The following is an 18,195-nucleotide window of genomic DNA, read 5'->3' on the forward strand; positions in this document are numbered from 1 at the left end:
ACACCTCATCATTCATCTGGCTGGACCTCTGAGTAACTGACTTCTATTAGATACTGAAGTGCAGTTTAAACATCACACCCCAAACGGCAGCCTTTCTTGTGTGTTACGGATCTTCAAAACACACACAGACAAAAACATTTGGGGTGGAAATCAAGCTCTCTGTATGTCATGTGTTGGATTAAATGCAAGTATTCATCAAGTGCACCTATGTTCCTGTATAAGATATAAAGAAGCAACCATAAATAATAGTACTTTTGTTAAAATACACTTATTTAGTTGCATTTTAATCCTGAAAATATCCAAGAGTGTGTCTTGTGTTGAATCTTACCCACTTCCCACTCTGAGATCAGTACTGGTGCCCCTTAAAAGTGTAGATACTGAATCCCTAATATGGTAGCAAGCTGATGAATTACACTGACACTCAAATACTGATTGCATATCCTTTTGATTAGCAATTTCTGAATGTAGCATTTCTGCCTGAACATTTAACAAATCTACGAACACTTACTTAACTGCCTAAGGAATGCTCAAATCAAAGACATTAATGTACTCTGCAACAAAGCCTGTTCCTGTATGTGAAATCTACTCTTTGATTTCCGTGGAGTTTTCTCCTTTTTCATTCCTTTGTCCACAACACCATCCTAAAGCCCCTAGGATATCCAATGCATCCAAAAATGTGGATGCTATCCACTTCTTTCTATTGATTGTGCATTCTAATGCATTTTCTTCATTCTTAAAGTCTGTGCAAGTCTGCACATCAAGCAACCAATAATAATTTCCTAGAGGAAAGTCAATGAGATAGAATGAGAGAAACTGGTTTCAGAGTAATTGCATTACAATATCCACTTCTAAAATCAAACCTGCTGAGTTACTGTGGCTTCCCTAAAAGCTTATGGTATAGTTCCAGAATTTTGGATAATGGGTTTTTAGGATTATGCTTAAATAAAAACACAGTTTGATACATTGCCCATGACTTTTACCACTGCAATCCATTATTCCTACAGCATATTAATTCTAAAGCACTTTCAGTTTTTGTTTCTGCCCCTATAATTTTGGAAATGGAAAGCTAGAGCAAATGCCTAAAGTTCCATGCCACTTAACTCATAAATACTTTTGTAAAATAAAAACCCTGAATGAATGACAGTGTTGCATGTTTTGCTTACTTATAAATTTAAAAAAGATAAAAGGGTAAGCAAGGACGCGGATGGCACTGTGGTCTGAACCATTGAAGCTCTTGGGCTAGCTGATCATAAGGTCGGCGGTTCAAATCCCCGGGACAGGATGAGCTCCCATTACTCTGTCCCAGCTCCTGCCAACCAAACAGTTTGAAAGCATGCCAGTGTGAGTAGATAGGTACTGCTGTAGCAGGAAGGTAAATGGTGTTTCCATGCACTCTAGTTTCCGTCACGGTGTTCCGTTGCACCAGAAGTGGTTTAGTCATGCTGGTCACATGACCCAGAAAGCTGTCTGTGGACAAATGCCAGCTCCCTCGGCCTGAAAGCGAGATGAGCGCCACAACCCCATAATCGCCTTTGACTGGACTTAACAGTCAAGGGGTCCTTTACCTTTTACCTTTTTTACCTACAAATTATAAACTACTGTTTGCCTTAGTCTTTCAGCTGGACTTTATGTCCAGATAGAAATGTAAAAGGTACACCTTTCCCAAACACTTGCTACATACACATAATTATTTTTTGCTTAACACTTCCCTACTACATAAGACAGATAAGCAAGCAGGGAAGCAGGCAAGCAAGCAACTAAATGAGTGCATTGCCACTGCCACCCGAGATATGATATGCCATTTTAATTACCTTCCAAAGAAATAGAAAAGAGAGGGGGAGAGTGGAACATGAAAAGTACCAGGTTAGAGGGTGGACTGGAAAAACAATGCCAGGTACAGGCAGTGTCAAAGAGCATCTTCTGCAACGTATAACTATGGTCACCACAATTTAATATTTATTTTTAAATGAGAATCTTAGAGACTTGTCTGTACACAATGGACTAGAGTCGCATTGCATCATATAAAGGACTTCAGTTCCAACGGTTGCACATATACATACAGCCAAAATTACTCTTTCCTTGGCTGGGAAAGGTGAGGGGAGCCGCAGGGGGAGGCCTTCCCTGTGTCTCCACTGCCTCCCCTTTCTCCTCCATATGCAAATGACCGGAAGAAGGAAGGTGAAGGGAGGGAGGCAGAAAGAGATGCAGGCAGAAGAAAAATGCTGAAATGAATCCAAACAAGGGAAAAATGAAAGGAAAAGGTTATCTGCTCCCCCGCCCCCACATTATCCTGTTCAGTTGGATCTTCCCGAAATTTGGCCAGAATATTCCCATCACAAGTACTGTATATTTCTCCATGCATGATTTTTTTATAGACAGGACAAGCTCTTCTGAATTAATAAAGAACAGACTTTTCAACCCTTAAAGTTGTAGAATTCTAACCAGGAACAGCACATTAACTATAGAAGCACTTATTATAATAATATATAACAATAACCCGACTTCCACCAATTATAGGAGATCATCATTGTCATCAAACTGTTATAAAGCAGTTTTCGGGAACATGAAAAGAGTAGTTTTCTGGAAGATGAAATAAAACATTTTGAAGACTGTAAAGGGCAATGTGTCAGATGGATTTAACATCAATATGATGTATGGAGCTGTCAGACAAGCAGAAGGGTGTGTGTGTGTGTGTGTGTGTGTGTGTGTGTCTTTCATACAAAAGATGTTTAAATGCTTTTGAAAGATAAGCCGATCCTGGCACAAGTGTCAAATGATCACCAACTGGACCATTTTACCCTTTCATGCTTGCTTTTTACACAGATGTGGCCCAGGCATTTGATGGAACTGACTTTCACCAGGGCCTATTCCCAAGTAAAGTCATGCTATTAATCAGTATTAGGTACAGAAACAACTTTACTTACAGCATTATTCTTGCTAGATGGTGAGATTTCAGGAGGAACTACCAAGTTCCTGTTGTACTGATTAAGCCCAGTCACCCACCTGTGGCAGCACTGCCAGTTTTCTGAAAAGGCAAACTACAGCTGTGCTTTCAGGAATGTGGAAGTTTCAAACATCAAATGCTTCCTTTCCCCTCAATGGCATGGTCTGCTTCTTTCCCTTTTATACACCTGCCTCACTCTCTTAAGGCTCTAAAAGGAATCTATGATCCCAAGATGCATACTTTCTAAATTCTATCATATTATCTGTAAGCTATGGCTATTTCAGCTGATTAGGAAATCCTCTCAGTTCCATTAAAATGTATTTGGAGTCTATAAGCAGTAGACCTCAAAAGTCAGGCATATCATGCTATGGTACATGTGTCAAGTACACTCTTTCCTTCAAAATAAATTGCATCGTAACTATGCAATGTCTGGACCCATCTTAATTTATTATCTTTATTTATAATACTGTCATTTGTAGACATAAGAACCAAGGAAGGTTTATGTAGCACATGTGAATTTTACATTTGAATATAAACCTTAATATGAATATCTTCTGCAGGTGTATTTAGTGCCCCACTGTGATCATCCTCCTAACTCCATATTTATTTTGGTCATTTGTTTTTTATTTCTTTGTTAAACCTTTTCTAGAACATTTTATGAAGCTGGTTAATATTGGAATGAGGACCAGTTATTGCACCCAAATATGTGTGTGCTTTGACCATCTGAAAATAAGACGCCATTCATATTCACATGTCCAGATTTGATCCCTTGTGATGTAGTGGTTACGCCTGGGAGACCAGAGTTTGAATCCCCATTCAGTCATGAATCTCTTTGGATGACTTTGGGCCAGTCAGCCTAACCTACCTCACAGGGCTGTTGTGGGGATTAAATGAAGATAGCCAGAACCATGTACGTCACCTTGAGCTTCTTGGAGAAAAAAGTGGGGATATAAATGCAATAAATACATTATGGCGACTAAAACTAAAAAGACACAGGAGTTGTGCCTTCAAAGTCCAGGTGGCTGGACAACAACAGCCTGTTGTGTATGGGATTGTACTTTCCTAGAAGTAGCAGGTTTGAAGCTTGGAGTACTCATGGATCCAACATTCTCAACAGCTATGGCCCCTTTTGGATGGACACCTAAGACATGCGTTTTCAGGATCCACCTTTTCCTGTGGCTGTAATTTAATTTAATTCATTTTTAATTTCAATTAATTTAATTGAGTTTGAATTATAATTATTACTTTTTAATCTGAATTTTAAAATGTTGTAATCTGCCCTGGGACCTGCTGTGAAAGGCAGTGAAGGGATAGCAGTAGTAAAAGAAGGAGGAGGAGGAGGAGGTGGAAGAGGAGGAGAAATAGAAATGTGACAGAAACTCTTTGCTGGCATAATACTATCTTCACGTAACATTTTGGGAGACCCAGCTAAAACATAATGAATAAAGTAGAAATAGGAGAAATCCAGAATTTTACATAGTTATTTAAGGATGAGGAATGACCCACAGCAAGGAGAAAAGCTACACTAAGATTTATGCCAGGCACATCATTAAAAGTTCTGAGATACTGCTTTCCCTGGCACAGAAATGCAATCCCAAGAACTGCTGGGTAACATTTTGCAGAGAAGCACAAACATTATGCTTGTATGACAAGGATTAATGCCTGCTAGGTGAAAAGTGGTCCTGTGCCTTATCTCCCAGGCATCAGAAGCTCAACACATATGGCCAATACAGATAACTACAACAATCCATCTTTCTCAGTTTTGTAGTTTTTGCTTGTTTTCACTGGTTTGTAGGCAAAAGAGGCTAGCATGCCTGCAGTCCTTTACCTACTACCGATGAACAGTTGTAAGTTATTTTCTTAATTATAGTTGTGCTTTTTACTTGGTTTTTAGCAGCATCAAACATTTATCCCTTTCCAATAAAACTATTTGTTTCAGCTTGCTGAGAGCTTTAAATTTCCAATGTAAAGAAATGTCTGATTTAGTAGTGTTATGCACACATACCACCTATGCAGAACAAAGAGTTTATTTATTTATTTATTTATTTTCTTGGTTACTGCATTTATATAGTTCCATAACAGGAATTCATGGTATAGTCCACAAAGCTTTCTGCATTATTTATTTATTATTTCATATAATTTATATACTGCTAGATTATTATTTTTTAAAAACCATTCAAAGCAATTTATAAAAAGAATAAAACAATAAAAACAATAAAAAGTTTTGAAGGAATGGGTTTCTGTGCACTCAGTTTGAAATGGGATCCAAACACCTCCCCTGAAAAGTCTAATAAGGCTACAGTTTAAAACAACTGCTTAAAACATTCAAATAATAATTAAAATAAGAAATAAATTAAAAACAGATTAAATGCACTACATGTTTGGGTAGGCCTGTATTAACACTTTTATCAGGCGCCAAAAAGAGTAGAGTGAAGGGATCTGCTAGATATCAATAGAGATGGAGTTGTGCATGCTCCCACACTACAAGATAGATTTCTTACAAAGTATTATGTGGCACCTGTAAGAGCGCCAGTTTCGCACATCAAAGCGGTCAATTAGGCATATGGGGTAAGGCAATATCACAGGAAACTGGTCCCAAGTTGTTAGGGCTTTACGGACCAACAGTAAGACCTTTAACTTTGTCCTGTAATAGATTGGTAACTGGTGATGGTCCCTGAGTACAGGCGTTCTAGGGTGGCAGGTTTTCACTCCTGTCAGCAGACATGCTGTAGCATTGTGCACTAAGGAATCAAGCACAAGGGAAGCCCCACAAAGAGTGCATTGCAATAATCCACTCTTGAAGTAGCCATATATGGATGACTGGTCAAATATAATGAAGATAAATTTGAAGCATACATGAAAAGCTAAATCTATATACTGAAGATACCATTTATGCTTCCAAGCATTTGTGCATTTAACTTAAATATTCAATGTATTTTCTAAAAGCATAGCAATCCTCACATTGTAGTCAATGGGGCAGCCTATTCTTGTACTGAACTCCATATGCTGGTTGGAAACTCATGAGGGCTTTCATCTATGGTACACTACCATAGTATTTTAAATTCACAGTGCACATGTGCGGAGGGCTAAAGATTGCGGCCTTAATATTTCAGCTCTGCCAAAAGAAGTTTCAGACCAAGTCTTGTGTCAATTGTCATTATTAAAAAAGTATTGTATCTGATCTATTGGATGATATGAAAAATTCTGTTGCAATTAATCTGTACCACAGAAGTGGTACAGAAGAGGGAGCGGGTGGCGTTGTTGTCTAAACCACTGAGCCTCTTGGGCCTGCCACTCAGAAGGTTGGCAGTTTAAATCCCTGCAACAAGGTGAGCTCCCGTTGCTCTGTCCCAGCTTCTGCCAACCTAGCAGTTCAAAAGCAAGCTGGTGCAAGTTGATAAATAGGTATTGCTTTGGCAGGAAGGTAAACAGCATTTCCGTGAGCTCTGGCTTCTGTCATGGTGTTCCATTGCGCCAGAAGTGGTTTAGTCATGCCATCCACATGACCCAGAAAGCTGTCTGTGGACAAACGTTGGCTCCCTCGGCCTGAAGCGAAATGAGCACCGCACCCCATAGTTGCCTATGATTGGACTTAACCGTCTAGGGGTCCTTTACCTTTACCTTACCTCAGAAGTCATCACTTAGTACTACAACAGTGAATTACGCATGTGAAAAAAAGTCTCAACTGAATATTCCTATTTTAAGTTTTAGTTTTGGAATCTACATAATTAAGAGCCATCCTTGAAAAATGTGAACTATATATACCAGGGGTAGTCAACCTTTTTATACCTACTGTTTAGGGAAGCTTTTAATGTTTGATCTATTACTGTATTTTAATATTTTGTTGGAAGCCGCCCAGAGTGGCTGGGGAAGCCCAGCCAAATGGGCGGGATATAAATAATAAAAATTGTTGTTGTTGTTATTGTTGTTGTTGTTGTTATACCGCCCACCAATGCATCTTTCTTGATGGCAAAAATTCCTTACCGCCCACCACTGCTCGATGAAAGGAGGATTCAACTTGTGCCATAGAACCCCCTACTGCCCACCTAGAATTCTGAAATGCCCACTAGTTGGCGGTAGGGACCAGGCTGACAATCCCTGATACAGTGGTACCTCGGGTTAAGTACTTAATTCATTCCAGAAGTCTGTTCTTAACCTGAAATAGTTCTTAACCCGAAGAACCACTTTAGCTAATGGGGCCTCCCACTGCTGCCGCGCCAGCGGAGCACAATTTCTGTTCTCATTCTGAAGAAAAGTTCTGAACCTGAGGTACTATTTCTAGGTTAGCGGAGTCTGTAACCTGAAGCGTATGTAACCTGAAGCGTATGTAACCTGAAGCATATGTAACCCGAGGTACCACTGTATATACCATTCTTGCAATTACCAACCATGGAGAAAGTTCCTAATTATCATGGTATATTTATTTTTCCTCTTTACTGTAGCAAGCTGCCCCCAAATTTCACATTAAATTCTGGTTAGGTAGAAAGTTGCATTCAGCACCACACACACCACACCGCAAACAATAGAATCAATTAACTTTTTACTAGTGACATATACTATTTAAAGAACACAAATCCTTGGTTGATTCTGTTCACATAAACCTGCTGAGAAAGCTTTTACCCAATGAAGTCAAATGTGCATGTTCTGAAATATAATTCTTGTCTAGAAATGATTGCAGAGCAAATATAATTTTTTTATGTACATCAAGTACATAAAATGAAATAACATTGTCAGAATTAATGAGCCTGAGAATGATTGGCACCAGGTGTTAGTAGTGTTACATTAAGGATTTTGGATATTTATTCAAAGGGAAACTAAGAGTTATGTCAACATATATCATATTCCTTCTTCCCCAGAATGGCTTGCCAGATTCTTAAAGGAGAAATGTTCTATGTCAATCACCCATTCTGTTTTATCATTCCATCTGTGCATTGTCTAAATATGAGTTAACCCAAGCTATAACAAGCACAGGATCTTTAAGAGAATGTTTTGGAATACTTTAGCAAGAGATTTTTAAAAATGATGTATACTGCAAATGACATCTGTATCAAAATATTGTTGAAGTGATACCAGGAGAAGCCAACATGGTGAGTTCCAGATGTTGGTCTTCAACTCCCATCTGCCCTAGCCAGGCTGACAAATGGCAGGTTCAATTAAAGTTTATAACCAAGACCCTATTTATTGTTGTTAGGATAACTTGAAAAGAAATTAATTATTTTACAATATGATTTTATCTATTTGTGTACATTTAACTGTCATCCTATCAATAAAATTAGTCACTTTCTATCAAAGAATGTCAAAGTGACATAACAATACAGATATTGTTCCAACAAATGCAACATTTAAAATCATTAACACTATACAGTGGTACCTCAGGTTAAGAACTTAATTCATTCCAGAGGTCCGTTCTTAACCTAAAACTGTTCTTAACCTGAAGCACCACTTTAGCTAATGGGGCCTCCCACTGCTGCCGTGGCCACGCGATTTCTGTTCTTATCCTGAAACAAAGTTCTTAACCCGAGGTACTATTTCTGGGTTAGCAGAGTATGTAACCTGAAGCATCCGTAACCTGAAGCGTATGTAACCCATGGTACCACTGTACAAAAGTGATAATCCACCAATAATAATCAATAACCAAAAATAATCTTTCTCTGCATTACCCAAGGATCATCACCAAGGTTTCCAGTTAAAACAGTATCAAAAACTACAACAATTTTAACATTCAAATACCTGTTAAATGTATACCAGTGCCAGTGTTGGTACCAGGTGAGCTTCCCTGGGAAGGGAATTCAAAAAACAAGGAGGTTGGCTCTGAAAAATACCATTATCTTATTGCCAACCTCTCGTCTTCTTCTGATGGTATCCAAAGCCCAAGAGATCAAGGAGACTAAAAACATAAAAACATAAAATGAGCCTTGCTGGCTCATCTAATCCAGTAGAACATCATGGCCAGTTCAACATGGTGATACTCTCCTGTCTCTCTTTAGACAAATGCTGTCAATCATATAGGACAGTCTCAACACTCAAACCAGGCCTAAACTTTAGTTTAAAATGAACCAGAAAATCAATCTTATCTAGGAGTGCCTGGATCTGATATATGGGATTTCAAAAGGAACAACACAAAGTTTGTAGTAATGGCTACAAATACTTCTGTTATTTCCATGTACAAGCAAATAACCAAGGCCACTACTGAGAGAAATTAATTTATCAGTTTTACAGTATCTTGGTTTTTAGTGTTTAATGCTGTACTCCTAAACCAACTTAGTGGGTCTTATTCCTCAATAAGCAAAACATATGTACGATCATCCTGTCAATCATCAATCTTTATGGAGTTTTTTCACCACTACATTATTTTCAAAAGGAATGCTTATTGTCACAGCAAGATCATTAACATTTGTAACAAAAGTATTTGTAACAAAAGTATAAATACATCTCATTAATTCAACTGAAATTGCATCAAGTAGATGCTATGAATAGCTTTTGAGCACCCAGGTTACATATTTCTTAAGAATCTTCTTAAATAAAAGCAGCAAAGGGGAAGAATTTTTTAAAAAAGATTTTTTACCATGTGAGAGCAGTGAAAGCAGCAATGACATGCCAAATTAATTTCACAGCAGGCACAATTGCAACTGATTCATGAGAAGTATTCTGTATAGCAAAGCTTTAGATTAAGATAATTTATTAATAGTGTTGTTATACAAATATGGCATGTCCTACTTTTGTCACACTTTCTGATTTAGTTAGTAAAAATACCCTTTTCTGATTACTTAACTTATGGTTTTAACCAATAGAGCAGGCATAGGCAACCTTGGCCCTCCAGATGTTTTTGGCCTACAACTCCCATGATCCCTAGCTAACAGGACCAGTGGTCAGGGATGATAGGAACTGTAGTCCCAAAAACGTCTGGAGGGCTGAGGTTGCCTATGCCTGCAATAGAGTTTGTGTCTGAACATAATTGGAATTGTCCTTAAAGGAAAATATCAGCTATGGTTATATAAAGGCTTGAAGGGTTGACAAATTTAAATCCAGACTGGTATTTTAACAATTTCAGTTGCACATTTTTTAAATACAAAATGATCAGGCAAACTGAACATTCATTCAAGTTCACTTCAAGAGCAGAGGAAGACTTAGCAGTCTCCCAAACTCTTCTCTGCCTTGGGTAAAATCTGAGACATACTGCTTAAAGTCAGATTCAGTTAAAACTCAGGCCATCATATTCTGAAGTGATTGTAGTTTCCAATCAGTCCTCAAGCACATCACATGAGCAGTGCACAAGGATTACTTCAATGCTTCTCATAAACAATGGAAGTCTTTATAACTTGATTTCTGATGTTCATGGCATACTGAAATTATGGGTAGCTCTGATAAAATGGACAAAAGTGTGTTGTAGCAGAAATGAGCAAGAAATATTTATCTTCCAAATTCCGCATTGGATGTTGAACCAAACACAAGCCCAAGTCTCTTGAGTGGATTATCAAAGGACTTGCACATCTAGTGGGGCGAAGTCAAAGCAACAAGCTCCCAGCATTGACTGTGCATCTACTTACTGGAAAGAGAGGGAGAAGCAAAGAGGAGATGGAAGAGCTGCGTGGCACAGCACCAGATTGGGACTGTGCAGCACAGCAGTGGAGCCAATCTCACCAGCTCCTTGCCCTTCCCAGAAGGTGTCAGTGATGCCACCAATGGAAAGCTACTGATGTGACTCCATCTCAACCACTCTTGGCTCAGTCATTTCTCATCCAAGCACTGTGCCATACTGCCATCACTTTCTCCAATTCAATCCAGGACCAGCATAAGCCAGCACTCAGGCCACCTCGGCCCAAGCAGGCAAGTGATATTTCCTACTGCCCTACATGGCCCTCTGCAAAACTCTCTACAGTTGTACATATCTCCATCATATCTACCAGATTCCTGTCTGCCTTTGCAGCCAATCCAAGCCCAGACAGAGAATGGGTCAGGAAAAAACATTTAAGCCTAGGCATGGTTTGGCTTTCCAAAATAAGTTGTAAATATTGTAAAGAAGAAGTGACACTTTAAATGATGACACTGGCCTCCCTTCAAATCCTGAGGCATCAGCTACCAGGTGTGAATGGAATAGGATATAATGACGTGCATTTATATTTTGGAGGGGGCGTAACCACTCCTAGATCTACACACACACACCTTTTTATTGAAGGTCCATTATTCAGTAAATACTTCAAATTTATCTTTTAAAATAGGACCCCCCTATAACTGAACAAATGCTATTCAGTCTTAGCTCTTGACTCACAAAAATTTTATTTGAAAATTAGTAAGGGCATCTTGCCTATATGGCAGGCTTTTAATATCATGAAACAAAATCATGCAGCAGTTATTTAATAAACAGTTTCTCAAATATCAAGTGATATCATAAAATTGTAATAAGTGTCTCCATAATTCATATGTTTTAAAATATATAAGCAATAAAAATTGATTATCAACATTTTGAGATATCTTGCAGAATATTTTATCAATTTATGAGTGGCAATAACTTGTAAAGATTCTGACCTTACTTAGAGCTAACTTATATATCCAGATGGAATGAAATGTTTATAAAAATAACATATTGAAAGGTATTAGATTTGTGAGCATCACTTCGCTTTAATGAGCCACTCTAGGGCAATCTTTCTGCAAATGTGGGTTTTATAAAAGATCTCAGGCCTTTGATAATCCATGGGAGAAATCAGCCTGGCATCCCAGGGAATTTCTGTGAGAATATATCAACCTTTTAAAGTTTAGTAGAGGGAATAAAGGATGATCTCAAGGGATAGAAACAAAACCTACTGTGTGAGCTGAATGTCAATGACTATAACCATGAACCTACCAATGTTGCCAAATGCAGAAATAATTAATTTTGCAAATCTGGTTAATATGTTTTACTGCCTTTTCATGTTTATGAAATTAAAAGGATGTAATTTATAATATCTCAAAGCTTCCCTTGCAATTTAAATTTAAATTGATTCAATTATACTTTATTTTATATTGCCTCTAATTATTCAAACGTTTTCATTGCTTTTTTTATCTGAAGTTTCCCCCATAAGCTACAATGTTGACATGACCACATGTAAACCACATGTTGGAATGACATGTTTTATCTGCATAAGCCAAATTAACCTCACATCATACACATCTCAAATGCCCATTTCCAAATGTCATTGCAGTGATCATACTTGTTGTGAGAAAGGGTTTGACATTGTATTGAATTATCAAACTTGCATTTCCCCCCCTAGGGCTTTTAATCATTTAAATTAAGAATTCCATTGATTGGATTCAATAAATCCTGAAAAAATATAGCAGCTAATGCTATTCTGCAAATTCCTGAACAAGAGTTCATGCAGTATTTATAAAAGCTGTGTTCTACACAGGGCTGTCTTAAGCATATGTGGCAGTCCCAGGTGCGTAGGAGGGTGGAGCCAGCCGGCCGTCTCAGCGTCTCGCTGGCTCGGTCATCCCCAAACTCATGGAACAGAGCTGCTCGCAGCAGAAGAGCCCGCCATGGCGCTCCGACTGATGGGTTGGCTCTTCCCCGGACTCAACTCTCGGGCCCCGGACTCTTGGCCTGGTGCCCCTGAGAGCCCGCGCCCAGGTGTCCCGCACCCATAGTGCCTATGGGTAAGACAACCCTGGTTCTACAAGAGCTCCCATTGCACTGCTTGTATATGAGGTGGCAGAAGCCCTTACATTCGCAATATAACATATTTGGACTTAATGCCATTATTCTTACATAAGGCTATAGCGCAAGATGTAAAACATCCCTTCATTAGTGGAAGAGCATGTTATCTGCTGCATTTTTGTCACACATCTACTAATTTGCATTATCTATATCTATAAATGATATAACAATAAAATATAGACCATATAGTGACTAGAATATGGGAGGCCAAGGTTCAAATCCCACCCCCATCTGCCATGAATCTCACTGGATGACCTTCTGCCGGTCACCGCCTCTCCGCCTCACAGGGTTGTTTCATTAAATGTATGCCACCTTGAACTCACTGAAGAAAAAGGTGGGATACAAATGTGATAAATAAAAACAACTACTTTAAACATTCCGGCATTTACTAATATGTACAAAAGGCAGGGAGGAAATCCTGGTTCCCTGCCACATGGAACTTACATGATAAATATTGCTGGTATTTTCTTGTAAATGTTACACTTAGGATCACACACAAAATGTGTTATGGACACTCCTTAAATATGTAATATAATATGGAATATGCCACACAGGAGCCATAACAGTATATGGGTGCTCTGGATGCTGAACAGCAGGACTGAAATCCACTAAAAAGGTAAGACAAACACTCAAATAAAGATACATGGGCCCATTTATATATCTAAACATTTTCCCAACAAAAGGAAAGAATTTTCTAGGACTGTGCCAGATTTTCACAGCAAAATGTGAGCTTCAGAGGGCTGTGGAATGCTCACTGACAAAACCCTACATTTTTGTTCTTTGATTTCTTCCCCACCTATCTGCAGCCACGCTGCCACTTCTAATTTGGTATCCTGCTTAGTCTTCCCTACCCCCATACTTCAGTAAGTAATGCCAGATTACAAATGTTCACATCGCGAACATTAAGTTGTCCTACAAAGTCAATCAGATCTGGATATGTGTTGGTGTGGTTTGGTGGTTAGTTAGTATCAGACCAGGGAAGCTTTCTCCATTCTGGTGCTCTCCTGCAATTGCAACTACCATGGTACCTCTGGATGCGAACGGGATCCGTTCCGGAGCCCTGTTCACATCATGAGCAGAACGCAACCCGCGTCTGCACGTGCGTGGGTCGCGATTCGCCGCATCTGCGCATGACGTCATTCTGAGTGTCTGCACATGCGTGAGTGGCGAAACCTGGCAGTAACCCGTTCCGTTACTTCTGGGTCGCCGCAGGACGCAAGCTGAAAACCTGAAGTGACTTTAACCCGAGGTATGACTGTACCATTATCCTCCATCTGCAACTCCCACCAGCAGCTGCCAGACATGCGATGTGGACACCACCCTGAGATCTTTGTAGGAAGAAAAGGATTAAAATGTAATAAGCATAATAAACAATCTCCATTAAAACCAAGGATGGAAATGGTTTGCTTTCTGAGAATGGTAACAACACAAGAAAGCAATAGAATGTACCCCTGGGGCAACCAGATAGAGGCTTTCTGTTTTCCCACACTGGTTTGGAGTGAGAGACCTCCAAGGTGGATAGTATTGCCCTTTTTTGGCAGGCCTCACTGAAAAAAGGAGTTGTTTGTGTGCTTGTCAAAAGCTTAATTGAAAACCTGCATAGCATTTTAACAGGAAGCAAAAGATGTCTAGAGTTTGGGCCTTTTGTTGATATATGAAAAAAGTAATCCCATCCTGCCTATCCTTCTATGTAGAAAATATGGTCATCCTTCAAGGGTCTGTTCTTAACGACACCTCATTTCCTTGTAGAGTATGTAAAAGGCCTTATCAGGTGCATCTTTCAAATATTTTGTAATCATGACCTTATTTATTTCTAGAAACTGTTTGAGTACATCATGGTGACATGTACTGTATAATAAATGACTATACTTTTCACAACTGATGAGGTGCTCCTTTATTTCGGTACACATTTGCTTCTAATGCCAAACTTCTATTATCCTATCTAAAAAGAATGCCTTGCAAATGCTGACTGAAGGCTTTCCATTGTTTCTTGCAAGGTGACTACGACACTTATTGACTGGAGGAAATGCAGTAATGCAAAGGTTAAATATTTTGAATCAGATCTTGAAGTCAGACCTACAATTGAATGAATGACTTAGGTTTTTGTTTTGTTTTTTAGTCACATAGAAACCCCCACAATGAGGGGATTTCAGCTGTTTCTTTGCAAGACACAAACTGAGTTGGAGTGACTGCAGATACATCTGCATCTAACATGGCTGGGTCAGTTGATCAGTTTGTAAGGCTTTAATTTAAAGAATATACTGCAGGATCACCTCCCTGAAATGGTATTATTTCCTGCCTCATCTGTTACATGCACTCCATATGAAGATCCGAGATTATCCAGAGAAGGCATGTTTATTTATTTATTGCTTTGTATCCACAGGGTAGTAAACTGCAATTAATCGCAAGAAAATCTAGTTTCTCAGTGGAAGTAAAGATGTCTTCTAAAACCATATGCACAGATTGTATCTATTTGCAATCTCTTATTCAGGGGCGCCGACTTATAAAAAATATTGGGGGGGCGGGGGCCCATACCGACTTATACAAAATATTGGGGGGGCCCAAGACCTCCAAACCGCTGCTGCTGGGGGAACGAAAGGGGTGAGCCCCGGGCTGCCCCGACCTTAAGTGAACCTGTGAGGGCCCGCCCTTTGCGGCAGCCGATTGGCTGCCGCCGTGGGCGGTGAATATTAATGAGCTAGGGGGAATCCCCGCTTCTCGCGGGGCTGACGCCAGCCCCGCGAGATTGTTGATGGGTCGAGAGCCCGCAACCCCACCCCCTCTCTAGATCGGGAGTGGCTTTGTTTTAACTCATTACTGAATGTATTTTAAAAGGTAACTATCGTCAAACAAGGAAAATAAAAAATAATTTTCTTAAATTATTGGGGGGGGGCGGAGCCCCCTCAAACGAATTTTTGAGGGGGCTCGGGCCCCCTCAGGCCCCATGGAGTAGGCACCTATGCTCTTATTCATTTATTAATTTAATGTATTTAATTAGTTCATCTTCAGTACATATATTTGCAAAAGTAATAAGCTTCTCAATAATGGCATTTCCCTCTGTCTGATTGACAATTATATTTAAGTCCCTGAGAGGGGATATGCCCTATACTGGTGCTGTGGACTTAATTTTTTTGGAAATGTGATGTGATACAAAGAATTGAACAGTCCCAAAATCCCATATACTTCCATTTTTAGGTAAATGTCTACAAACAGTCATCAAAAGTAAACTTATGTTTTACTTTCAATCACTTTTTTTTTGAAATCTAAGTGCTAAACATCTTCTACATAGAAAATATTCTGAATTTAGATTATGCATGACAGTAGTTATATTATCTTCTGTACCAATCAGATATCCCTCGCCCCATTAAACATATTTTTCCTTAAGAATACATTTATACTGGCAGGCAAAAATGGTGATCTTTACACTAAACAGCAGAGTATTCCAGAATTCTAATTGGCTAATCTCCTCCCTGATATTAAAATTGTAACCTTGGAAGTCTTATAACATCTCTTTCAAAATGAAGCTGGCATAGCTCTCATTTTACCATGTTCTTGTTTAAAACCCACCCCACAAGATGTAAATAACATAAAAATTTGGTCTATGGATACTATTCAAAAAGACAAGGCAACCATTAAATATAATGAAAGCATTTGATTGCCTAAAAATGGAAGCCTAGTTGTAAATGGTTAACCAGAGGGGTTTTGCAGCAGCCTTGAGGGAGTCTTTCATCTTCACTGATGCCTGCAACAATGCCTTAAGCAAAAAACTAATTAAAGAAAAATAGGTGTTCCCTTTGATTTCTTACAGCACCTAGGGAGAAAAATATTACAGTCAAGTTGGACTTTAAAAAATAGATATTACTGCCATTAAATATCTGATTTCCGAAATAAATAGCGATAATTAAGAATGATATTTAACTGTATCATGTCTTTTTAGAAATAGAATTGCCCCAATGTAGCATGATTCTATGTACACAACAAATGATTATATGCATATATGATCTCCGCACTAAACTGGTGCGCGGGGTTACAGTATCAGCCTCAATCGATATTACTTATAGAGGAGCAGGGCAGGTGTCAGTGTACGAAAGGAATCAACTGGCCAATATGTATGCAGTTCCAATTCACTAAGAAGGACTGTTCATCTATTTTAGATTCTGGATGAATGCAATTGATCAAGGTGGCCAGATATTATTCCTGTGTATGGATTAATCCTACTTCTTCACATAAATTTCTCCCCTCATGATGGATGTTATGGGAGAGGGAGTTCAAGCAGGATCTTCACCAGCTTCCACCAAACACTGTGAACTGTTACTTTAAGACTGAAGATTTGTGGCTCTTCTATATACCTTGGTCCTCTCCACATAATCAGGTGTCCTGTTTTTAGCAATGCCCAAGTGCACATATAGACAGACCATGGGTAGGCAAACTAAGGGCCAGGGGCCGGATAAGGCCCAATCGCCTTCTAAATCCGGCCCACAGACGGTCTGGGAATCAGCGTGTTTTTACATGAGTAGAAGGTGTCCTTTTATTTAAAATGCATCTCTGGGTTATTTGTGGGGCATAGGAATTCATTCATTTTTCTCCCTCCAAAAAATAGTCCAGCCCCCCACAGGTCTGAGAGACAGTGGACTGGCCCCCTGCTGAAAAAGTTTGCTGACCCCTGAGATAGACATACCATCTGTGCATATGCTGTATCTGCAAGTACAGAGTCCATGAATGGATGGATGTTAGGGAAAGGAGACCAAGTTGCTACACTATACATTCTGTGTGCAATTCATGGATGTAAAAATGACTATAGAGAATAAGTATTAGGAAACAGCAGTAAAAATGTACTACACTCCCTAATGTCAAGATATTGCATATGAAACAATGGTAGTAACCTTAAGCATGAGTGATCTACAAAGTGACAAGTTCCTATATTTCTCATGGCATTTTAATTACAATTCAGGATAGTCCAGTTGGAAAAAACAGCACAGATTCATTTTGCTTATTTGGTCCCTAAATATGCCGAGTTTCCACCCCAATAATGTGCCTCATAACCCTAATTCTGCACAGTTTCTTGGGTAGCTAATTGGAGAATTATGCAAATGAACTAAAGATAGTGTTGACAGCTTCTGTATGCATAAAGAAAAAGAGGAAAGGAGGTCCAACCCAACATTGTATTCTGCCTCCACCAAAAACAAAACACAAAAAAACCTCCACATGTCAAACCAGGATCAATAGATCATTATCTTTGTTCTCTCTTTATTACCGTTTGCCATTTCCTCTATGCTCTAATTTCCTGTATTTATACATGGTATATGATTTTCTGTCAATTACATTTGAAGCATATAGGTATTAAGACTGAGAAGCACTATTAGAATAAACATTAACTACTTTATAATAAATGCATGAAAAATGCTTTTAAATTTTATTTTGCTATTGAACTACAATCGAATAAGGTTAGTATGCCAAACTGGCTATTCAGCTTGAAAGAGATTCACTCCAGAACATTTTCAGTCCCCGCTGCTAGACACACCAGTAGTTCTGCTATAAAAAAAAGCTACACAGCAACCTT

General features: G+C 39.0%; 1 protein-coding gene across 2 annotated transcripts in view; it reads right to left on the reverse strand.

The window, feature by feature from the left end:
* Positions 1 to 18,195, reverse strand: part of ROBO1 (roundabout guidance receptor 1) — a 559,072-nt gene that overhangs the window by 466,823 nt on the left and 74,054 nt on the right. The gene's annotated exons all lie outside the window — the stretch shown is intronic.

The sequence above is a fragment of the Podarcis melisellensis genome (genome assembly GCF_964234715.1).
Source record: "Podarcis melisellensis genome assembly, chromosome: 4".
Taxonomy (NCBI): Eukaryota; Metazoa; Chordata; class Lepidosauria; order Squamata; family Lacertidae; genus Podarcis; species Podarcis melisellensis.